Below are 25,661 nucleotides of genomic sequence, written 5' to 3'. Positions count from 1 at the left end.
ACTCCCTGGCCTCCATAGGCTTGTTTAAACATATGAGTTTATGGGGGCCATACCTAAACATAACATAAGGAAAAATACATTTAGTCCAACTTCCAAAGTCCCCATAGTCTATAGCAGTCTCAACAATGTTAAAAGTCCAAAGTTCAAAGCCTTTTCTGAGATTCCTCCTACCACTTAACTGTAATTCCCAAAGCGAGACAGGAAACCAGCTAAGCAAACTCCAAACTCTGCATCTCCAAAGCTGATGTCAAAGGAGGCTTCAGCTCTCCTACTTCTTTTTCATCTTTGTTGTCTGCAACAAACTTCTTTCTTCTGGGCTGGTTCCACTCCGTTAACAGCTATACTTAGCACATAATCCATGGCTCTGGCATCTTGAACATCTTGGAGTCTCCAAGGAAACTTGAATGTTACAGTTTCTTGTTCCAACGTCTGGGATCCACACATGATTATGTAAGCTCTTTGTAAAGGCTGATGTCACTTATTTATCTCTGCCCTCTGTAGCACTCTAAACTCAGGTTGATCCATCCACTCCACTGCTGCTACTGTTCTTTGTTATCATCCCATGGTACTGGCATCTTCAATTCACTGTAATCTTCTGCTGCAACTAGGCTTCACCAATAGCCTCACATAGGCTCTCTTCATGGTGCCAAGCCTCAAATCCTTTGCATGACCCCTTCAGTCCTGGGCAGTCAATTGCAATGGAGACTGCACATTCATCAATGGCCTTCCAGGGCCTCTCACAGTGCCAAGCCTCGGTTGCTCTTCATGAGCCCTTCATGCCTTCAAAACCAGTACTACCTGGGTGATTCTTACACATTACCAAGTACAACTGCAGCTCAATGTGCAACCTTGGCTATCTCTGGAATATAGCTTCTTTGTACTCTCAGAAACACATGGCCAAAGCTGTCATGTTCTGCTGATTGCAGGAGCTGCAACATTGGCGCCCTTGTTCTAGTACATTATCACTAGCTTTCAATTTTCCAACTCTTTCATTCCTAAGCTTGACTGTCCTAGATCTTGTTCTGTAGATTGACCTTGAACTGAGATCTGCATACCCATCTGCATGTGTGTACCACCAGGCCTGGATTTAAGCTGTTCTTCACCTAGAACTTGCTCTTTCTCAGGCTGGCCTTGAACTCAGAGATCTGATTGGCTTTATCTCCTGGGATTAAAGGTGTGCACTATCATGTCTGGATCTAAACTTAGCTGGGTAAGATCTTGCTCCAAGTCTCACTTCCTTACTTTAATTAGATATCCTTGAACACAGGATTCAGCTCCATTTCACTTCCTGGTGCCCTGTTAACACTTGAACCATATATTTTATATGTTTCCTTTCTAAGCTGCCATGCTTGTTCATAACACTCTTCATAAGACTTAACCAGAGAACAAAGTTGATGGGTGTTTCTGAGACTTCCTTTTAATTACTCTGAGTAATTCTCTGCTATTACTCCGAGTCTCTTCAGCTTAGTCTTAGGCAGACTCTTCAAACAAGGACAAAAATTAGCCACATTCTTCACCAAAATACCACAAAAACAGTCTCTAGGCCATATACTGAAATATTTCTCCACTGAAACCTCTTGGACCATATCACCACAATTCAAATCACTCACAGCAACAAAGTCTTCCACACTCCTTCTAGGATAGCCCATTAAGCCCCACTGAAAGCATTCCAATGCTTTCCAAAACAAAAGTTTCAAAACGCACATTCTTCCAAACAAAACCATAGTCAGGCCTATCACAGCAATACCCGACTCCTGGCACCAACTTCTGTTTTAGTTAGGGTTTTATTGCTGTGAACAGACACCATGACCAAGGCAAGTTTTATAAAGGACAACATACATTTGGGGCTGCCTTACAGGTTCAGAGGGTCAGTACATTACCATCAATGTGGGAACATGGCAGCATGTAGGCCAGCATGGTGCAGGCAGAGCTGAGAGTTCTACACCTTCATTTGAAGCTTGCTTGTGGAAGACTAACTTCCAGGCAGCTAGGATGAAGGTCTTAAGCCCATACTCACAGTGCTACACCTATTCCAACAAGGCCACATCTCCTAATAGAGACCCTCTGCTGGCCAAGCTTATACAAACCATCACAACCAATGGAGTCTTACTCAGTGTTCTATTGCTATGAAGAGGCACCAAACCAGGATAACTCTTATAAGAGAAGGCATTTAATTTAATTGGGTTTGTTAACAGTTTCAGAAGTCTGTCCATAATTATTGAGGGGAGCAAGCTAGGGAGCAGGTTGGAATGCGGGCAGACATTGAGCTTGAGAAGTAGCTGAGAATTATCAATACTGACCCAGTCATTAAAAGAGGGGAACAATGGGTCTGACCTTTGAATTCTCAAATATGGCCCCAGTGACACACATACCTATGATGCCACACTTCTTAATCCTTTTCCAGCAGTGCTTAATCCTGATGATTAAGCATTCAAATCTATGAGCCCTTAGGCAAATTCCTATTTAAACTATAACACATAGTGAGAAAGTTAAAACAACAGGAACTTAAAGCAGCTGGTCATGTTCCTTCCATAGTCAGGAAGCAGGACATTGATGAATAGTTGCTCTCAAGGTATTATTTTATACTACAACATCTCAGGCAAACAGGCTTCCAATCACAATCAACAGATCTTCTGAAATCAAGTAAACTAATCAAGATAAATCCTACAAATCAACAAGAGGCTTGCAACTCCAATGATTCTAGAACTCATGGTGCTAACAATTGAGACACAAGAATTAGTTCTTGTCAACAAAATTAGATGCTTGTCCACATAAAACACAAAGTCATTTCAAAAGCATAGTTAAAGTTTATTTATTGCTAGGTACACAAATTTTTGTTTGTGTGGGGACCAATGCATAGAGGTCAGAGGACAACCTTCAGAGATAATTACCTCTTTTATTTTGTGGGTACTGGGAATATTAACACGGCTATGGGTCTTGTTGGCAATTAAGTTTGTTCCCAAATCAACATGCTAGCTCTATCCACAAAGTTTTAAATGATAACATTTTCCCCAACCTTACCTTCACTTCATAAGTAAAATAGGCTACAACTCGAAAGGTTCACAAAGGATTTAACAGTTATAACACTTTGAAATACTACAGTCCATATGTCATGTGAGACTCAAGGCAATTTCTTAACCATGAGTTCCTACAACATAAAAACAAGTGATTACTTTTCTACATACTGGTATAGAATAAGGGTTTCAATTCTAAAACAAAGATAACTTTTAGGGTCTGGAGAAGTATTAGGATTTTATGAACATTTTAACATTTATACTATTTCACTCCAGTTTGAACTACCTTGTGTTAAAAAATATAAGAAAGCTTATTTAAGGGTTTGTAACATTTTTCACATTTGTGACATTTCAGTCTAGTATGAATTATGTTTTCCTCAAGTTTACACTAATTCCAAAAGACCTTGGCACATTCTTCACACTTGTGTGGTGTCTCTCACAGATGGATTCTTTGATGTTGCTTAAGACCAGAAGACTGATAATAGTGTTTGCCACATTCTTCACATGTGTAGTGTTTATCTCCAATAGGAATTATCCTGTGTTCATACCATGCAATGGAACTTCAAAAGTTTTTGCCACGTTTGTATGATTTCTTTCCAGAATGAATTCTTTGATGATCCCTAAATTTGTTGGCCATTTTGCCAGGTTCTTTTGATTTGTAAATATTCTCTACATTGTGAGCTAATTTTTGTAGATATAGGTATGACTTTGTAGAGGAGGCTTTTCCACATTCCTCACTTTTGTATGGTTTCTCTCTAGAATGAATTATCAAATGAGGAGAAAGAATCTGGGAAGTTCTGAAGGACTTGACTGATACATCACAAGTTTAGGGTTTCTCACCTGTATAAATTCTCTTCTTTTCAGAAAGTATGGACAATAGAAGGCCAGGCCACATACTTCATATTTGTAAGGATTTTGTAAGGTTTTTCCCATGTATGAATTCTGTTTTGTTTGTAAAGTCTTGATGGATAATTGAAGACCTTGCGACATACTTCACATTTTAGGGATTCTCTTCTGTATGAATTATTTTTGTGTTTAGAAAGTATGGATGGATAGTTTAAAGCTTTGCCACAATCTTCATACTTGTATGGTTTCTCCCTTGTACGAATTTTCTTATTGAAAAGTATTGTTGGATAATGGAAGTCCTTGCCACATACTTCACAGTTTTATGGTTTTTCTCCTGGATGCTTTCTCTTGTGTACACGAAATGCTGATGGAGAGCGGAAGGTCTTTCCACATAATTTACACTTGTATGGTTTCTCTTCTGAATGAACATTCTTATGTTTTAAAACTCTTGATGGATATTCAAAGGCCTTGCCACATATTTCACACTTGTAGGGTTTCTCTCCCATATGCATTCTCTTGTGTTCATGAAGGGATGATTGAGAGCGGAGGAAATTTCCACATACTTGACACTTGTAGGGTTTATCTTCTGTATGAACTACCTTGTGTTTTGAAAGTAATGATGGATAACGGAAGGCCTTGCCACATATATCACACTTGCAGGGTAAATCGCCTGTATGAATTCTCTCATGTTCACAAAGTAATGATGGAGAGCGAAAGGCCTTTCCACATACTTTACACTGGTATGGCTTCTCTTCTATATGAATTTTCTCATGTTTTGAAAGCCTTGATGGCAATTTGAAGGCCTTGCCACATATTTCACACTTGTAGGGTTTCTTTCCCATATGAATTACCTTATGTTTAGAAAGTAATAATGGAATGCAGAAGGCCTTGCCACATACTTCACATTTGTAGGGTTTTTCTCCTTTGTGAATTATCTTATGTTGAAAAAGTTGGGATGGAACATGAAAGGCCTTGCTACATATTTCACACTTGTAGGGTTTTTCTCCTGCATGAATTCTTTTGTGTTCAGAAAGTAGGGATGAAAAACGGACAGACTTGCCACATTCTTCATACTTGTTGAGCTTCGTTCCTAAATGAATTATCTGGTGATTTCGAAATACTTTTTTCCCCTCAAAAACTTTGCCATATTCTTTGCAGATATAGTATTTTCCCCCTGCTGAGTAAGAGTTGAGAAAAGAATGAAAACAGAGCAAAAATCTGTATATTTATACTGATTGTCTTTTTAAAAACCAACATTTACTCATACTCGCATTTATCTGTATAAATGATAAGATACACTCAATTTTCTGTACCTGAAGTCAGTAAATTACAAATTAAAACTCAGAATAAGTGAAAATCATGTAGACTTCCTTGAAGTAAAAAGACTATGGCAACATAGAGCAAGGAGGGAATAGAATTTTAAACAAAATCAAACATGTACAAAAGCATAATATCAACAAAGAAAAACCACAATGGCATTATGCAAATGCAAATCAGCCCCTTAAAGAGACACAAATTTCACTAGTAGCTTAAAAACAAAGGATAAATTAGTCTAATTTGGAAAACACCAGAATAAACAATATTTATATAGTATATGTATATATAATATTATATCTATAGTCTAAGTAGAGAGTTTTGTTTTGGAAGTTTTGAAAGGTGACTGAAAAAGACTTTCCTTAAAAACATTAAAGATTCAAGAAAAGAGTTTTATGCATATCTTTAGGCATAATGGTTTTGTGCATTTTATCCATGTATTATTCAAATGCTTGTTTTTTCTGCCCCATATGTTTGTGCCACCCACACATGGCATTGTAGTGCCCATTCTTAGAATCTCATCTTAAGTTTGTGTAAACATTGTTCCCCATTTATGCTCTAACTTATCAATAAAAGTTGATCAGCCAATGGCTGGGCTGAAGAGAGAACATGCTGCACTTCTGCTATCCCAGGGAAGAACAGAGAGGTTGGGTGGGAGGCGGGTGTTCTCTATAAGGAAGGGGTCCAGACAAAAATAATGGAAAATCCCCTGAAGCTCAGAGAGCCAGACAAGTACTAAAATGCAAACGTCATGGGTACTTTGCCTGGGAACTAGCCAGATTACCTTAGAGAATTAGACCCAATTATTAATGTTCCAGTAACTGTGCTGTAAAGCATACCAAGTAAATCTTAGAGTCTCTGTCTCATTCATGTGGGAGCTAGCTGAGATAGAGAAAACTCTATTTAAAAACAGTTTTAAAAATGCATGTACATATATCTTACAAAAAATAAATAAATAAATGCCCAAGTTAAAGATTACATAGAAATGACAGAGCTTTGGCTGCCAGGGAAAACACAGGTTAATCTCATGGTAGAAGAAATCAAAGATAATGAGACTCAAAACATTCTAAATGTTAGATTATGCCCTCCTTTGACAGAAAAAGACAGAAAATTAGATTTTTAAATGGGAACGAGCATGTAGTCTTCTGATAGTCTCAACCCAGGAGCTGACTCAGACAGATACAGACACCCAAAGCCAGTGGATAGAGCTTGCGAACTCCTACAGAAGAATAGGAGAAAAGATTGTGAGACCCAAAGCAGATAGGAACTCCACAGGAAGACCAACAGAGTCAACTAACCTGGATCCTTGGGGTTCTGAGTCTGAACCACCAATCAAAGAACATACATGGGCTGGACCTAGGCCTCACGGCTCATATGTAGCAACCTGTTAGGCAAGAATTCACTAGAAATTTAAGATTATCGGTCTGGAGTTAGAGTTTTATTTTCTAAGTGAGAGAAAGGTAACCCTGAGACAAATCATGTGGACTCAAGTTCAAGAACCTTAAAACAAAGAAACACAGGGGGAGTCTCTGCTCATAGGCTCTGAGGTTCCCTAATGTGAAAACAAACAAGATGGCTTCTCTGAGTCAGAGAGCTGGAGAACGGAAGCTGCCTGCTTCCTTAGAAGATGTTGATTGGAGTATGATTTCATTCAAAGGCTGGTTTGTTTATTTTTAAGAAAAATTTATATAGAGAGTTTGTCTGAATCATATGGGGAATTTCACCTGCAGTTCGGAACTAGGATAGGGAAAAATTAGTCACTGTCTCCAAGTAGAGAGCAGTGGTAATTACCTACTATAAAAGGTATTAATAAATATAAGTCTACAGCTCCAGGTAGAAAGCATAACAGATAACGGTATAATACAGCCTGCAGGAAACTCATATTCTCTAATGTGCGTGGCACTGGAATTTTGGGTTACTTTCCTGGCATGACAAATCAGAGAAGCCTGCGAATAGCCTCACACAGCACTTTAGTTTACCTCATTGGCTTTGGAATTTTTTTAATTCAAAATGGGTGTGATTTTGAGTTTTGCAGTTATATTATTTCTCTGGGAGAGAATACAAGATACAAGCTTTTCTCGTGGCCGGCTGAAGGATATGCTGATTTGGGAGAAAGGTTTAATTATTCTGTTTTTAGAAAAGGTGATTAGGCTCTGGACATCTTCCAGAGCTATATGGATCAAATTTGATAGAGGGAGACCCCTGGAAAAACTAGATTCAAGAGAATAAAACAAAAAGGAGCAGAATTTCATCCTAACCAGTCTGTATGTCCTACACAGACTGATGCAACCCATACAGATATCTTGATGATACTTAAATTTTGTTTTGAGATTGTATTGTTTTGTATATTACAGAATGTACACTTTGGTGAGTCTCATCGCCAAACATGCTGAACTGACCTGCTTAAACTCCTGATCTCAGGGACTTTTAGCCAGATCCAGTTAGGACAGATATCAGTGACTACAACAATTGTTGGTGTGGCCTTCTTAAGGCCAAACAATGATTCTCCCTATTCCCCACTCAAAAATATCTCAACACCCATATACAGCTAGAAGTAGTCATGAAGAGTCATTGCCCTGTTTTCTTGCCTTATCGGTCTAGAGGAAGTTATTCTTTCTGGGGAATTTAACAATGGTCATGATTTGAAAATGGAGGGAAGAGCTAGAATTGATTATGTAGCCATAATCTCATTTGATAGAAATATTTATAATAGTTACTAAGTTGAAGTCATAATTCCTTACTTTGGTACAGAATTTATTTGATACAAATTTAAGGTTGTCATTGGTATGAATTTCTTATTGATGTAAAATCGAGATTAATATTCTTACTCTCATATAGGCACTGTGCCTATGCAATAAATTTAACAATACAAGGCTTAGACCCAGTCTTTCCGTAACTGTTATTATAAATTAATCTGGAATGATTAAGCAATACAAGTTAAGGGCCACATAGCAAATTCTTGGCTCTGAGTTAACTGCTAGGGTTCTTACAAGATATTTGATTTAGAAACAGTTGAGGGTAGTTATGGACAACAGTCCAGATTACTTTACATAGATAGATAGTTTTCAAAAATGTCAAACATCCACAGAATGTGACATTTAATGTTATTTATCATTTGTTGAGACATATCTGCTCCTAACAGCTCCCCATTTGTGGATTCAAAGAAGAAACTGAGCATGTACTTGCAGGTGAGGTACATTGTGGTCAGATGGCCACAGGGCAGAAATTGCCTATTTCTCCTACAGACCTGTACTGTCCTCAAAAGGACACAAATTACAGGTTAGGACACCTTAGTTCTACCAAGACAGAATAAGCTAATTCTTAATAATTCCTGTTTCACTAAGGTCTGTCAGATTCCTGGGCCACAAGGCTGAAGAGTGATGCTCCAACTTCCTGACATACTGGGGCTGTGTAGGTAGGCAGTTGTCTCTACAACTTGTCTCGGTTCTAGAAGCTGTGTTAGGCTTCCTATATTTTCAGGGAGTATTGGTTGTTCTCAGGTTTCTGATGGGGTTAAAGACTAATTATAGTCGCATAGCCTACCCAGGCTATTTAGTATTGAGCAAACATATTTAACTGGATAGTGTTCAGATAGTATACAAGCTAGCCAGGACATAACATATGGATTTTAAGCCTTTCTTAAGTTAGGATAGATAACTGAGTGTTCTACTTAATTGACAAAAATGATGGACTGGGTGTTAGGTGTATCTTATACTTTATAATTTACAAATGGTAATAATTGTATTCAATTTATATTTGAGAGGAAAGAGCCTTTTAACTGGACAAAAAGGGGGAAATGTTGGTTGCTGTCTATATGCGGGTAAGAGCAGGCCCAAGATAAGGCAACAGCCTGTGATTGGACAGTGAAAAAAAGTGGACTGACAATTTTAGAGATGGGAAAGAGAGACGGAGAGAGGAGAAGGAAGGAAGACAGAGGAAGAGAAGGAAGACCCAGATCCATGTGGCTTTAATTAGCCACAGGTAGCTTATATAACAGATGGATTTAACAGGACAATTTGTCCAATGTAAGTGGGCACCTTATATCAATATCAGTTGGCTCTGAGTTCTTCATTTGGGCATTTTGTGGGCTGAGAATTAACTGATATACATCTGAGTGACAAATTACAAGGCTCTAGAGTGTTGATTTTACCAGGTTACAAGGATTTGTGACAGCTAACTGCGAGGTGGGTGGTCGATGCATAGGGCTGGCGTGGCAGTGACCTACCATGGGATCATAGCAAGCTGTGTAGAGAGATTTCGGGAGCTCCGGGCCAGAGAGTCTGAGGAGATGAGAATAGCCAGTCGGTGCCTAATGTGGGATGGTGGCATTTTTTAGTATTTCCCACAATAGATGAGCAGCTTTATCTTCATGTGGGTACTGAAAGGGGGATATCCTGAAAGCTGTTGCTGATATGTGGGATATAGACTACAAGCTAGGCTGCCTTGTCTGGCCTTAGTGGGAAAGAGCCTAGACTTGCAGAATCTTGAAGTACCAGGGTGCGGGGAGGATACCCAGGGAGCAACCACCTGCTCAGAAGAGAAAAGGATGGCAAATGAGGGAAGGATTGTTGGAGGGGCTGACCAGGAGCGGGACAGTGAGTGGGATATAAGGTGAATAAGAAAATATATATAATTTAAAATTAGATGATTTATACCAGAATATTGTATCTCAATGGATTTGTATAAAATCTTAGAGTTTCCACACTGTTCTCTGACATCCTACCCTGACATACCTGAGTATTTAGAATTGGCCACTTGTCTCTTTACATCTGAAAGCTCTTGTCTTTGCTCCAGAAGTGTGACCAGGTATGGCTTAGAGGAAGCAAGACCTGTTTGGGGGAAAAGTGGAACAACATTGTTACAGTGGTCATGTGGCAAATAAAATGTCCCTCCAGGACTGTGTGAATAAGGAACGAGAAGATATAACAAAGGAGGATAGAGCGCTGGTTCTCATGTGTTTTCTGATGGGCAAGGCAGAATCCTTAGGAGGAAGTTGGAAATTGCAGGTCCTGAGCTTCACACCCCGCGTTACAAGGAGAATTTTATAACTGAAACGTGTGACGTGCTCTTCGAGGTGGACCACTTATGTTCTAATACAAATGGTACCTTTAAGAGGGAGGTATGGACACAAGAGGAAATCGTTCTAAGCTATATGAATAATTTTTATTTTCTTTAAAAGTAGCCCTACGGACATCACTGATGGACGTGGAAGTTCCCATGAGATATTGTACAAAGGGAGCAACTTTCATGCTGACAATTAAAAATTCGTCATGGAAGGTATCCTCACCCAGAAACACAAGGTTGTTGTAATTCTCCAATGTCACGTCCCTGTACAAATTCCACTGAGCAGGACCCAGGTATTCCCACTCCTCTCCAGAGAAATATATAGCCACATCCCAGAATGACAGCGTATCCTGAAAAAAAAAAGATAAATTAAAAAAAGTAAACATCAGACATCATTGTCTGGTGTTAGTATGGCGCTTCCATGTATTCAAATGCTAAATTTTGTACCTCAATATCTGGCTGCCCCAAGACAAGTGAATTCCCACAAGTTCACCAGCAATTTTTGTGTAAAACATGCTCCCCAATTTAAAATATTGACTATAACTAGCAACAGCCAATTATCACGGTAGAGGTAGGCAGGGCTTCACTGACAGGACAAGGGGGGTTGCCAAAAAGATCCACGAGGAGGAGGAGAAATAGGGAGGGAGAGAAAGCTGTGAGGACAGGTCTCCAGTAGTCAGGATAGATCAGCAGCAAGGCCCAAGTGAAATGGCCCCACCCCTTATCAGACAGATTGGTGGAGGAGAAACAATTCTGGAAACACTCAAACAGCAAGAATTTGGGGAGCACAGATTGGGAAGTAGCCAGTCTAGCTTTAGAAAAATAGATTAGGAATAATCCCTGAGTAATTGGGTAAATGGCAAATAAATTAATCATGCTCTGAGTCTCATTCATTAGGAAATTATCCTGGGATAGAAATAACCACAATTATCTTACACATTATGCTAATTATAACCATCAATAATACTAAATACAAAGAGGCATCAAGTGCTTCTGCATATACATCCAAAGGTGACCCTAAATGAGAGGAGAGCTGGAAGCACTTCTGACATAAGTAAGGAAGAAATATACTTGATGTGGTACTGTTTGCAACACAGGAATCATCTCTAAGTGGAGTGGATCACATAAGGTCCTAGAAACTCCTATGGTATCATGCTTGTAAGAACCAAAAAATGGAGAACAAAGTCAACTAAAACTGTTGCGGGGCAGATAAATGGCTCAGTAGTTAAGAGCCTGTATCTTTATAGAATTCAGGACTACCCTCTCGAGAGTTCCACCCTGCATATCAGTGTGTGCCATGCTCCAACATGCACTAGGAAAATGCTCTACGGGGTGGCACACAGCCTGAGCCTACAGAGTATTTCCTCAACTGACATTTCTATACTCGCGTAAGTATAGTTTGTCACAAGTGCACACTACTCTAGCCAGAACAATAAAAAATAAATAGTAAAATCTTGGGAAAGTGGAGCTTCAGTGTCCTATCATTGTAATATAATATCGCACACATTATGTACATTTTCATGGTAGAGAGCCAGTGATGGAGAAAGAACTCCTCAACGCCAATATGTACAACCACCAGGACAAATATAATGAAGATGCACATACAGTGTATGCAGTGTTTGCTAAGGGCTGGCTTCATGAACATGTACAGAGAGATGCAGTTGACACTGCACCAAGAATAAGGAGTTTGAACAGCCAATGGGTAGAACAATTTGTAGACAAATGGAATCAAAGTATATTAAAATGGTACTGTTCAGAAAATTGAACAGTAAGTTCTGTCACTGTGGGGGCTTATCCTGAACCAACACTGTCTCAGAGGCCCCATGAAAGGCCAATAGGAACTTTAGTTCTCTGTCTTCATCCAGTAGTGGAATTGACCAGGCAAATCTGACACAGGATGCAGTGCCATGAAGGAGTCAGTTACGGGGATCTCACACTTCTCCTGTGACTGTGGTTTTCTGCCCCAAGGCAGCTGTTTCTGAGCTACCCTGTGCTCTCACCGCCAACATTGTATGATTTAGATGTTTGGTGATCTTGGCCATTTTTGTCTAACAAAACTATATTGAATGCTGTCCTTTTTAATAAACTGGCTTGCCTTTGTGTCAATTGTTTAAACAATATGTCTTGTTCCCAGCTACTGCTTTTGTCTTCTTTAAGCCTTTTTCTTTATTTTTCATCCCTGGTCCACCCATTCCACACTTTGCCATTTGAGATCTTAAATCCCTTGGATTCAGGACAGGATCAGTACCCAAGCATTCCTTCATCTTATCTCAATGAAGAAGAATATCTATTGATCAATATTCCTCCAGGTTTCCTCTTCCTGAGATTACTGACCAATGGAATAAAAAATTGCATCTCTCACTTGATTTACAGTCCTTTAGATTCAACTTGTGACTGACTTGCTTAGATCTCTGAGGCAGCATAAAGGTCCAGAAGACAGAAGAGACAGGAAGTCTGACCCTTGACAGACAGTTATGCATTTTTGTCTCACACAATGAAAGTCAGACTCGCTCTCATGGGAAATTGAGGAATATAGAAACAGAGGTGAAAGAAGGCTGTACCCATTGATAGGGGCAGAATGAGGGGCTTCGGAATGAGGCACAAAGTCCAACTTTCTCTCCTGAAGGCTCTCCTCAATCAAACTGTTTCCCAAAGTGGACACAGGTTAATCATTCAGACAGTTGTTTCTTGAAAGAAGGGGTAAGTTGGCAAAGTCACCTGTAATGTCAGAGTGGTCTGCTTTACCACAAAGCAGAGTGGAGTAGTTCCAGTGATCTCAGCCAGAAGTGCTCCTGATATAGGTGAGTCAGTCACAAGAAGCTTGATCACAGAACATGTGGCACTTGTCTTTTCATGTCTGAAATAATAATGTCCTGCCCCATCTGATAGTCTTGCTTGTAAAAACAGGATTCCTATGTGACTACAGCTGACCTTCCTCAATTTTATTTGTCTGCTACAAGTCAGAGAACTATGTTTTGGGGTACCACCTGTCTCTCAAGATAATCTGTCTTGCCTAAGAAGACAATACCAAGGAGGAGAGACCGCAGGCCAGCAGGGTCTCCTAGAGCAGCATCAAATTCCTCATTCCCAAGCCCCTCACTTGATGCTCTAAAAGGTCCAAGCCAGGTTTCTCTCCTCACACAACCCACCATCCCACACTTCCAGGACAGCTGGTGCTCCTCTCTGTGTATACTAATAAAAAGTCTCATCTGTTGTTCTCAGCCTATTTCCTGCTTTCTTCTTTTTGGACTGTGCTCACAAATCTAGCATCAGCCATATTGTCAAAAGTGACCATATTTCGGGGTTGGGATTTAGCTCAGCGGTAGAGCACTTGCCTAGCAAGCACAAGGCCCTGGGTTCAGTCCCCAGCTCGGAAAAAAAAGAGAAAAAAAAAGTGACCATATTGCATCCCTTAACTCCACTGAATGTTATCCCAAATTAACCATGTGTACTACAATTCCCTGATTATTTTACTTTTATGATTTAATTAAAGTTCACTCAAATGAAAGAAGTTCATATCCAGTCATATGAAGACCACCTCAGAATCACAGTAAAGGGGAATATAAAGAAAAATAATGTATTTGGGTTAAAAGAATATAGAGCTCTTTAATAACTGGAAAAAATAAAGGAAGCTGCTATGAAGTCAGGCGCATAAAACAAACAAAACAGCATTTAAGTTTGCTGCAGATAGGGTAAATGCTAGGTCATGCCTGCATTTTCTCCTAAAAACCATATGGCCAGATCACATATAAAAATAAGCAATATAAGAAAATCATGCTGGCATTTACCCCCACCATCATACAAGATACAAATATTTGCCATTACAGAGTTCTTAGATGAGCACTAGGATACAGACTTTAGAAATACAGTCATAAACTTCATCAAAGACTACAAAACATCTCAAAAAGGCATGAAGAAGCAGCTCAGCGCCATTCACGACAATGAACTTCAGGAGTATAAGTGCTTATATGACGCCTAAACAAGCAAAAACTTTACAATAATGGAAATGACTACACAACTCAGGATTTGAAACTGGAATTCAGGGCTGGAGAGATGGCTCACCGGTTAAGAGCACTGACTGCTCTTCCAGAGTTCCTGAGTTCAAATCCCAGCAACCACATGGTGGCTCACAACCATCTGTAATGAGATCTGATGCCCTCTTCTGGTGTGTCTAAAGACAGCTACAGTGTACTTGTATATAAATAAATAAATCTAAAAAAAAAAAAAAAAAAACGGAAACTGAAATTCAATAAAGAGAAACACCCTGTTAGCAACAATCCAAAATCTAACCCAATAATTCTAAAAGAAAACTTAAAAAAAATTTTTTTTCAATAGAATAAATTGGCAGAAGATAGCATATAAGCACTTACAAGTGAAATAGATGACCTGGATAAAACAAGCTAAGCGTATGTGTAGTGGCTAGTCCTGGTTGTCAATCCAGAATTGGAAGGCTCACCTATGATCCTGATCTTGAGGCTGGGAGATACAAGTTTCTGACCTGGATCTTGGCATGGAGATCTTGAAGCAAAGTGGCTATGATCCCAGGAGCTTAAGGCAAGGAGATCACAAAGCAAGTCCCAGCTCCAGGCATGGTGGTACATACCTTTAATCTGGGACACACTTTCTGCTGGAGATTTACATAAGAACATTGCAAGAAGGAAGAGTCTATCTCTCTCTCTCTTTTTTCCTGCCTGCCTGCCTGCCTGCCTGCCTTGTGGGACTGAGCCACTGCTAGATCCTTGGACTTCCATTCACAGCTGCTGCTGATCATTGTTGGAGAATTGGACTGCAGACTGTAAGTCATCAACCAATTGTCTTACTATATAGAGACTACCCATAAGTTCTGTGACTCTAGAGAACCCTGACTAATACAATATGAAATAAATGAAGGAAAAAAAATCTGTGGGAAGGAAACATACAAGGAATGTTAGACAAGGTGAAAAGACCAGGCAATGGCATAGGTGAAGTGGGTTTGGCCTAATGCTGCTTGTATTCTAACACTAATTTTGGTCCCCAAAACAGCTAACATAGTGTCTGTACATAAGACACTGAGCTACCCTACCACAGTTGGATCTGATTGGTAAATAAAGATGCCAGCAGCCAATAGCTTGGCAGGGCAGACAGAGGTAGGACCTTTAGGATTCCTGGGCTTGGGACAGATAGGGAAAAGGCAGATTCCTCATGACTCAGAGGCAGACGGAATCAGACTTAGGAGCTACTGAAGAAAAATCATCCATAATGTAGGTGGAAGGGGTAAGGAGCCCTATGGGTTCAGCTCCCCAGAAGGTAAGAGGACAGCAAAGGTAAAACAGAATTAGAAGGTGTTAAACCAGAAACCCCAGAGGGAAACATATGCTAGGCCCAGGGAGGATTGCAAGTACCTAACCTCTATGCTAGCCAAGGCACATCAAAAATTAATGAGAGGGAGGGAGGGAGGGAGGGAGGGAGGGAGAGAGAGAGAGAGAGAGAGAGAGAGAGAGAGAGAGAGAGAGAGAGAGAGAGACTTTCATTCAAGAATCCAGAGCACTATAACTAAATTACCACTACACAGATATGATTTCAAGAAGGTTGTAAAAGAAATCTTCCTGAAACTAAGGAGAGGTACATCGATAATAATAAAAAAGTACTCATAACACTTAATTGGATATCAGAAAATAGAATCCTCGTGGCATACTGAAACCTGCAAGTAAAAGAACACATTTATTAGGATATCAGCCAATTCCTATACGGAACTTTGAAAGCCAGAGGAGTGTGGAGTAATGCATTCCAACTCCTAAAAGACAATGACATCCAACCTAAGATACTGCACACCACACAGTGATTGAAAGAGTGATCGTGGGAAAACCATCCACAAAATAAAAAGCATTGAAAAATTTTACTTTACAAACCAAACATAAAGAAAATACAGAAAGAACCATTGTAGGCTCAAGAGAGAGATGAGCATAGCCAAGAAACTGGAAAGAAATGGGAAGCCAAAATTACTAAAACACAAAGGGCCACTGAGAACACAACACTGAAGATGAAGAACACAGTGACAATTAACACTCACATACCAGAACAATTATACCCACTGTCCTCCATTCAAAAGCACAGGCTGGGAGAAGGGATCAAGAAATGAACCCAGGGGTTGGGGATTTAGCTCAGTGGTAGAGCACTTGCCTAGCGAGCGCAAGGCCCTGGGTTCAGTCCCCAGCTCGGGGAAAAAAAAGAGAAAAAAGAAAAAAAAAGAAACGAACCCATCTGTATGCTGTCTGCATGAAGGAGATATGAGTGATGTCTTTTAGATTTTCCAATTAAACTGGAAAGACTTTCAAAATATTCCTTTATGATAGTCTAAATTTTTTGGTATCCACTGTCATGTCTCCCGTTCATTTCTGATACTGATCATTTGGATCCTGCTTCTCTTGTGATCTGGGTCAAGTGTCGCTCAATCTTGTTTATCTTCTTAATGAACCTGATGTGAATTTGTTGATCATTTGAATCTTTTTCTTTGACTTAGTTTCAATTATTTCTCTTCTAATTATTTTTAAAATTATTTGCCATTGACAGGATTTGAATTACATTTGTTCTTGTTTTTGCCAAATTCCTCAATGTATTATTCAATCATTTCCCCATGGTCTTTCTCACAGTTTCAGGCAGTTAGAGCTATAATCTTCACCTGCAGGATTGCTTTCAACAGGTCCCAGAGGTTTGGTTTTGTGTGATTTCATTTTCACTCCTATGTATATTGTATACATAAATAAAAAAACATTAACAGCTTTGTTCATAACAGTTAGAAACTGCAAACAATCCAGATATACCACAATGGCTGAATGGAATACTACTCAGCTATTAAAAACAAGGACATCATGAAATTGGAAAGCAAATGGATGGAACTAGAAAACATCATCCTGAATGAGGTTACTCAGACCCAAAACGACATGCATGGTATGTACTCAATTATAAGTGGATATTAGCCATAAAGTACAGGATAACCAAGCTAGGTCCAGAGACCTAAAGAAGCTAAATGACAAGGAGGGCCCAAGGGAGGATGCTTGAATCTCATTTAGAAGAGGAAATAAAAGTCATCAGAAATGGATGGAGGGATGGAGGTGGGTGAGGAATTCGACAGGGAAGGGCATGGGTGGTTAGGGGATCCGTTGTAGTGAGAGCCTGGGAGAGAGGGCCAGAAGAATGAATGAAATTTGATGACAGGACTGGGAATGAGGGCTCTCTGGGACAAGTCTGAGGCCAGGGATGCAAGAGGCTCCATGGAGTCTATGAGGGAGACTCTAGCTGAGTTCCTAGCAGTGGGGAATATGGAATCCACAGTGGCTTTCTCCTGTAGTCAGGCAGAACTCCTATCGGAGAGATAAGGACACCAATCACAAAATCCTTTGACCCAAAATTTGTCCTACCTACAGGAAGTGCAGGGGAAAAGATGGAGCAGAGACTGAGGGATTGGTCAACCCTTGATTAACAGAACTTGAGAACCATTCCACAGCAAAGTACCAATGCCTAACACAATGAGTAATACTGTTAGTCTTGCAGACAGGAGCTTGAGGTAAGTGTCCTCTGAGAGGATCTGACTGACCTACAGCCAAATATTGGAGCTTGGGGAGTCTCCTGGAACAGTTGGGAAAAGTATTGCAGGACCAGGAAAGGATACTGGCTACACAAAATACCAACATACTCAGTCTGTTAAAGTCAGTAAGTCCTTCATTCATGTCATCACTCACTGTAATATTTAGATGAAATCAAAAGAGCCTTTGAGGAAAAGGGCAGGACTGTACATCATAGGAGACTGGACTCCTCCCTGAAGAAGAGGAAGGAATCCCAACATGACAGCTTACTGCCTGGACGGTAGTGATATCTCATGTGAAGGACAGTGGTAGATGTGGTTGTCATTTCCCATCTGTAGAGCTGCAATGCTGTTCTTAAAAGATTCATGTAAATTCAGAAGAAACCTCCATGAGGCCATGACAGAAAATAACAGAGAAGAGTATGCAAAGATAACTAACATTCCCTGTAAGTACAGAGGAATGGTCAAGGCAGGCAAAGTAGGGAGTCCTTCCCCACACAGCAAATGGAAACAAGTTTCTAATCTAGTTGTTAATCTAGTCATTAACAAAAGGATGCTAGTGAAAATTTGAATTTAAGGTTTCAAATACATTCCATAGAACGTCTTAAAGCACATTTGTAAGTTTTCATAATTAGAAGATGTCAATTGGATGGGTTTCTGTCAGGTCACTGGTGCTCAGAACTGAGACCAACCAGAAGTCGTTACTATGTGGGGGAAAAAAAAAAAAACCTATGCTTTAAGAATCTTTTTAAAACAGAGGGTCTCATATAGACTAGGCTCACAATGAGTTGACTATGAAGGAGAGGATAATTTTGAACTCCAGGATTCCTGACTCATCAAAATGCAGATATTACAGAAATGAATCATAGAATACCCTTAAGTTCACTCTTTAATCATTGGGCTTTTTAATTTTAAATATATAAAAATATTTGGCGCTTGTAAGTTATGTCTGACTATGCTGCTGTACCCTCTCAACATTGTAAGGAGTGTGTTTTGTTGTAAAAGGTAGCACATGATTCCCACTTTATAAACTGTTATAATTTCCTTACTGATTAGTAACATTAACTAAGAAATGTCTATTTATTCTAGATACGGTTGCAAACTTATTGAAAATTCCAGCAAGCAAAAAAGGTAGTCCGAAGCCCATGCTTCCTGAGAGTACTTTAATGCCATAAGCCAGTCACTGGCTCACAAACACTTGGTGTGACTGAAGAGTGACAATATCAAGAAGATCACCTGAGAGAGGGGGAGGGACTGTGGAGGAGAAATCCTAAAAAACAAAACCTGTGTTTGGCTGTAAAGGAAAAACTCTTGGAAGGAGTCTGTGTGTGCAGAGACTGATGGCCCATGTGGAAGTTCATTGAGGATCAGAGACTGGGATTTTGTAGGTTCAGGGGTAGCTGTCTTACTTTGGGCTGGTTTTCTCTTCAGGACAGTCAGTTCCTGCCTCACTCCATAGTGGACCTCAAAGCTTTTGGCAATAGATAAAAACCTTTCAGAACCCACTGCCTTGGCAGAACATGAGCTTCTACCAGTCCAAAAGCTAAAATCTCATCAGAAGGTATCTTAGGTGCATAGAGTATCTCCCATGTGTCATAGCACATGCCTCTATCAGACTCACACCAACGTATTTTAAACTTGCCTTGGTTAACGACATTATTTGTTCTGTAAAACCATGAAACTGATTCCATGTTGGAGTATGGAATTTGGATTAAACTAAATCTATTTTCTCAGATCATGGCTAGTCACACGGCTCTGGAGTAAACTATTCTCTTAACCCTTTAAGAGGAAAACTGTGCATTTTGCATGGACAGGAACCTATGTGAAAATCGTAAGACCCCAGGTGTACCACAGCTTTCCAAATTTATCTTACAGCTTTTCAAACACAGTTGAAAAACTTAGGGAATTCTTTCTAAAACAATCTAGGGTGCATCAGTAAACCTAAATGTCACATTGAGGGACAGAGAAAATTTTAAGAGTTCAGACACTGCTGATAATGTGAACAGACACAAGAAAAGCACATGATGAGACAACGATGTACAGATCCTGGCAGAGAAGCAGAGCCATTTCCCCCTTCCCTTTCAGACATTCCAGCCATACCCAGCGATCTTTCTCTCATCACACCAAGTCATCTGGTACATCTGAAAAGGAGTCCAAATTTTGGACGGAAACATACTCAGACAGAACTATTGAAGTATTACTGCCTAGCAATTTTTAATTTGATAGGTAAAATCCGTAATTATCTGGATTAGGCAAACACAGGATCATGCCAATTACAAGATTACTCTGTGCCTATATAGACATGTATTGTGATGATTCCGGTCACAGAGATTTCTATTAGAAATTCCCATTCAAACCGAGGCATCCATAAATTTAACAATTCATTCCAAAGGAAATGTAACTAACACCCCACACAACAATCACCCTCACAGAGCTCTCTGTCCCTGGACACTCAGAACTTTAGGAAACTGAGTCAAACAAGTAGTAGTGTCCAGTACGTAAAGCGAAGGTGGCGCTAGATATCCACGTGTTCTGGATGTCCGGAGAATCAGAATACAGCCACATGAGCACTGGTCAGCTAGGGAAAGCACATTTCCGCATTGAAGATGAGCGAGCTCCCTTCAGCATCTCAGCACAGGCAGTCAGCCGACCCAAATTACCTTGGCCATCTTGTTGTTTCCAACCTTCTCCCCTTCAAACCTGTGCCGGCACAGCACATCCGGGTCAGTATCTTCCCCTATTTCCAAACCAGCTCGTCACCTCCCACTGCGCCTTACACACCACCCTGCATAGTTTTTCAGATCGGCAGAACGGCGGCGCTGTTCCCTGCACCAACCTCCATATCAGAGATCCAAACGCAGTGTTTAAAAGGACAATCGCACAAATTTGAGAAGCGATGTTTGAATAGGGAAGTTTGATGCTGACTGCCCTTGTTGATGTCGTCACGTTGGTTGAGACTACATTTCCCACAAGTCACTTAGAAGGACTTCCGGGAACCCACAGAAGAGGTTTTGTGCACTACCTGGATTACAGCCCAACTGTGAGCAGGTGCACATGGGCATGCAGGAAACATGGGCTCGTTCAAAGTCCATGGTCACAGCATGCTATGTTAGCCTGTGAGTGGAACCTTTCGCAGATAATGTTTCCACGTTATCTCTGCTAATATGTTGTGATTTGAAAGCTCAGATCTACTAATAGAATCTTATTTGAAAGACCCCCGGAGCGGGGAGACCCTCACTCAAGTCTCGGGATGACATGACCCCCCCCAAGAACTCACACACGACCATTCTTGCTGCAATCACATGAGGTTTATCGATAGGAACAAGTGCACTGGGGTTGAGACTCGTATCCCACGCAGGGGCACAGGAGTTGGACCCTGAGTGGCTGAGAGAAGGGTTATTTAAAGGAAGAAGTCCCAAGCCCCAGGAGATGAGAGGACGTCAAAAGGAAATACCAAAAATGTCACAAGGGGAAACTCTCAAAGTCACAGGATTGTTCTTAAGACTCTAGGGTTTAAATCAGGGGAAAGGTCAAGCCCTCATTCTCCTGAGAACAGATCTTGATTCCTGTCCTTTAGCGTAAATGTTTGTCAGAGTTGACAAAGCATCTGCATCTGATACACATCTGGTTAGGCTTTGGCCCGGTTTCCTGGAATACTATCTGCGGACACAATGGCTGGAACATTATCTGTAGAACACAATGAGGGCTTGAACAAACATCACAGGGGCAGAAAAGAACCCGTTACTCATTTATTAACGTCCAGTGACATCCGGAGGGTCAGTGAGTCAGCACCAGTCCTCCTGCATTTTTAACTATCTGTCTTCCTGAGACAGATCCTGTTGCTGAGTTTTGAGCTAGTTTAAAACTCTATCTCTCATATTCACAAATGGAGAATTCATGCTTTCATGATCTGCTTTACTTAAAAAAATGAAAGCAGGAAGTTAACATAGGAGTGAGCATTATCTCTTTATGATTCTATTGAAACCATCCCAGTTGCTTAACACAGAAGAATTGGAAATCGGAGCTGGTCACCACCAGGTGTTTTCTGAGCACAGACTTTCCTCTTGTGTAATGTCTCCCAGGGGAGGGGCAGACCTCCTGGGATCACAGTGGTGTATGTACTGACTCTTGATCCATTGTGCACTATAGGACTTCCCTCTGCCTTAGGTTTGCTATTCCTTATTAATTTGCCTGTCTCTCCGGACTAATCCTGTCATCGGTCATAATTGGCAATATTTGAACATCAGTGATATCTGTCGTGAACTTCCCTCACTTCTCCTAAACAAAACACTGAGATGTTTTCTCTTTGAATACAAAGTTATCAGAAATATGTTCATATTACTGTCAATGAGCTCACTGCATTAAAGAAGTCACACTGGAAACATGGAGTATTGAGAATTCCCATCTCTTCTTGGGAAGGTTCATTCTTGTGCAGTTCATGTCTGAGTCAAAGTTACAAACTGTAGATTGCTATCTGTGTGCGGGTGTAGGCAGGTGAAAGATAAGGCTACAGCCTGTGATTGGGCAGTGGAAAAAGAAGGGGGGCTGAGAATTTTAGAGATAAGGACAGAGAGACAGAGGGGAAGATGGAGGAGAGGAGACAAGACTTAACTATAAGAGAGAAAGAGGAGCCAGAACCACACAGTCCTGGGAGCCACAAGTATCAGGGATTTCTTACATAAATATATGTAGGGTGTGTTCATTTGCCCCATCTAGGTGTGTGGATTGTGTTTATATCAATTGGATTTTAAGTTCATTGTGCAGGCATTTTGTGGGTTGAGGATGTACTGATATAAATCTAACTGATAAATTATGAGTCTCTAGAATTTTGATTTTTTTTTTCAGGTTATGGGGATTTACGACAGCTAACCACAGTGGGCAGATGGCTGGGAATGTGAGCATGATCCTCCACAAGAGAAGGGCGGGTTGGGTGGCAGCTACATGGAGACCCTGGTAGGGGGAAACCACAGTACTAGAGCGTAGCTGGTGCTAGTGTGAGTGGCTGCCTTGTTTTTTTTATATTTCATGTGACAACAGACACCATTACAGAAAAGACTTCATGCTTCATGATTCCTAATGATTCAAAAGGGAGCTCCTTCAGAGCAGAGACTGTGCAGTCCCTACTGAATTCCTCTTTTCCAGGGAGTGTGTTTATCCAGAGAAACAGAATAGCTTCCTCAATTGAGAGAAACTACAATCAATGAGCATGTACCTGTACTTGATTGACAAATGACATGACTGGTCTTTCCTCCTAAATGTGGCAGTGGAGGGCACTGTCATCAACCACAAGGACTTAGCATTTCTGAGCATAGCTAGTTTTCCGGTATGTGTATGTGTTGAGCTTTGGTCTGTTGCTATGTATTGTAATGCTAAATTCTTTAACCAAATGTCTAGACCTACCACTTACTTCTCACGTTTACAAGATTCTGTTGCGCAAACCTTCATCCTTGATTTAAAACTATTGGATAAATCAAATTGGCTACAGCCCATTACTGGAGGGATTAGAGGTAGGTGGGTTTTGAGTTACCTGGTAGAGGGTGGAGGAGAGAGAGAAGACAGACCAGGAAAAGGAGGAGGAACGGGGAAAGAGGACGAAGCTGACATAAGGGGAGATGGCCAGGAGAAACAAGTATCTGGGGTACACCATTGGGAAGATACCCAGGACAGCAGTTAGAAGAGTAGATGAGGGAGTTGCTGCCCAGTAATTGTTAAAGCTAAGTGAAATAATCCTAGTCTGAGTTGTGTTTATTTGTAAGCCAGTCAGAAATAAGCTTAAATTCATTGTACTACTTGTGTGTATTATGTACATGTGTGTTCGTGTCTGTTTGTGTACACCTACCTAAGAGGGTAGTCATTCATGTAAGAGGTGCTAATCCTTGAGGATGCAGCATTCATTTCCAACACTACTGCAATCTCGAATTTCTTTCTTTTTGTGACTGTGTGATTCAACGGAGGGAGGAACTATGATGGTGTAATCACAACCTGAACATGGTGATTCAAAGAGGAGCCTCATTCAGCAGAATATTAAGGACCCAGGGATACTTATGGATAGGTTTACTCAAGTCAGATTCTCAAGCCTAATATGTTTGTTTAGACCATGTTTACAGTTTTAAGTTTATGGCCTACATACCCAGACAGACACACAGACAAGATGGTCAGACTACCCCCCCCCACACACACACAAGCTGCTAGTAAAATAAAGTACAATGTACAATTAAAAAATTTACACTGAATGTCAGTGCTACAGAGAGAAATTCTGTTTGGAACAGGAACAATACAAAATAGGAGTAAAACCCAGTTTTCACACTTAGAAAAAAGAGGATGTTTGGAAGGAATAGTTTTTTATATACATATATATATATATACATACATATATATGTGTGTGTGTGTGTATGTGTATGTGCAAATGGTTACACACTTGGCAACTGCCATTTTTAAAGATATTTACATCAGTAATAACCAAAAATCCACTGAAATAAAACCCTTCCTAGTGAAGTTCTCAAGAACCCCCATGTCTAACACCTGAGCCTGTACCACTTCCCAAGATACATTACAGGTCCTGTCATTACTGCATCCCACACAGAAAGACACGTGAGATGGGCAGATAGTGTCATACCTTCTTGGAAGGCATGCTGAGCTGGGTCAACAAATTCTAAAACAAACAGTGACTTCATAGAAGGGTGATCAGTGAACTTCACTATATGATTTTATACTACATCCACATACTTCCCTTATTCCTCCACATAGAAATAATGATTATACTATCTGTTGGTGTATATGGGAAAGTTTTCTCCTTGCTTTACTGAATATGCATCTTTTGTCTATCCTCAAACATCTGTGGTTTTATATATATATACTCTCCTCTTGTTTTAAACTCATCTGCGTGTGCTTTGAATGCTGATGTCCTTGGGGTACTCCCAAGGGGAAAAAAATTACATAGATGTTCATGCATATGGGATTCTGTGAGCATTCTAGGTCAAAAAACAAAACAAAAAATAAAAATAAAAACATGGTAAAGCTTCAAAAACAGAACATCTACCTCAGATTTGTTGATTGACAAATGTCCCCAAATAAGAGACACATTCTGTTGTAATCAGGCTGTTTTCTTTTACAATAAAAGTATATTGGAAATTATCTACTTGGGAAAATAAAAACATGTTCCTTCTACTTTGAAACCCTTTGGCTTCTTTCTTTTTTTTTTTTTTTTATTATTAACTTGAGTATTTCTTATATACATTTCGAATGTTATTCCCTTTCCCGGTTCCGGCAAACATCCCCCCCCCCTCCCCTTCCTTATGGGTGTTCCCTCCCAACCCTCCCCCATTGCTGCCCTCTCCCCAACAGTCTAGTTCACTAGGGGTTCAGTCTTAGCAGGACCCAGGGCTTCCCCTTCCACTGGTGCTCTTACTAGGATATTCATTGCAACCTACGAGGTCAGAGTCCAGGGTCAGTCCATGTATAGTCTTTGGGTAGTGGCTTAGTCCCTGGAAGCTCTGGTTGGTTGGCATTGCTGTACATATGGGGTCTCGAGCTCCTTCAAGCTCTTCCAGTTCTTTCTCTGATTCCTTCAACAGGGGTCCCGTTCTCAGTTCAGTGGTTTCCTGCTGGCATACGCCTCTGTATTTGCTGTATTCTGGCTGTGTCTCTCATGAGCGATCTGCACTCACATTTTGATCATCCGTCTTGAGTTTCATTTGTTCTAGGCATCTAGGGTAACTCAAGCATTTGGGCTAATAGCCACTTATCAATGAGTACATACCATGTATGTCTTTCTGTGATTGGGTTAGCTCACTCTTTGGCTTCTTTCTTATTCTGATAGAGCACTCAGACCTCTTTTAGTTTCAACCCCTTCCTCCTGCTCT

The 25,661-nt window shown here is 40.4% G+C and overlaps 1 pseudogene; it reads right to left on the bottom strand.

Annotated features, from left to right (window-relative positions):
* Window positions 1-2,787: 2,787 nt before the first annotated feature.
* Window positions 2,788-20,732, bottom strand: LOC116896250 (annotated as a pseudogene).
* Between the last annotated feature and the right edge of the window lie 4,929 nt (window positions 20,733-25,661).

Source organism: Rattus rattus, chromosome 3 (assembly GCF_011064425.1).
Source record: "Rattus rattus isolate New Zealand chromosome 3, Rrattus_CSIRO_v1, whole genome shotgun sequence".
In the NCBI taxonomy this organism is placed as follows: domain Eukaryota; kingdom Metazoa; phylum Chordata; class Mammalia; order Rodentia; family Muridae; genus Rattus; species Rattus rattus.
The sequence above is the reverse complement of the archived record's forward strand: the minus strand, read 5'-3'. Positions and strand labels throughout refer to the sequence as shown.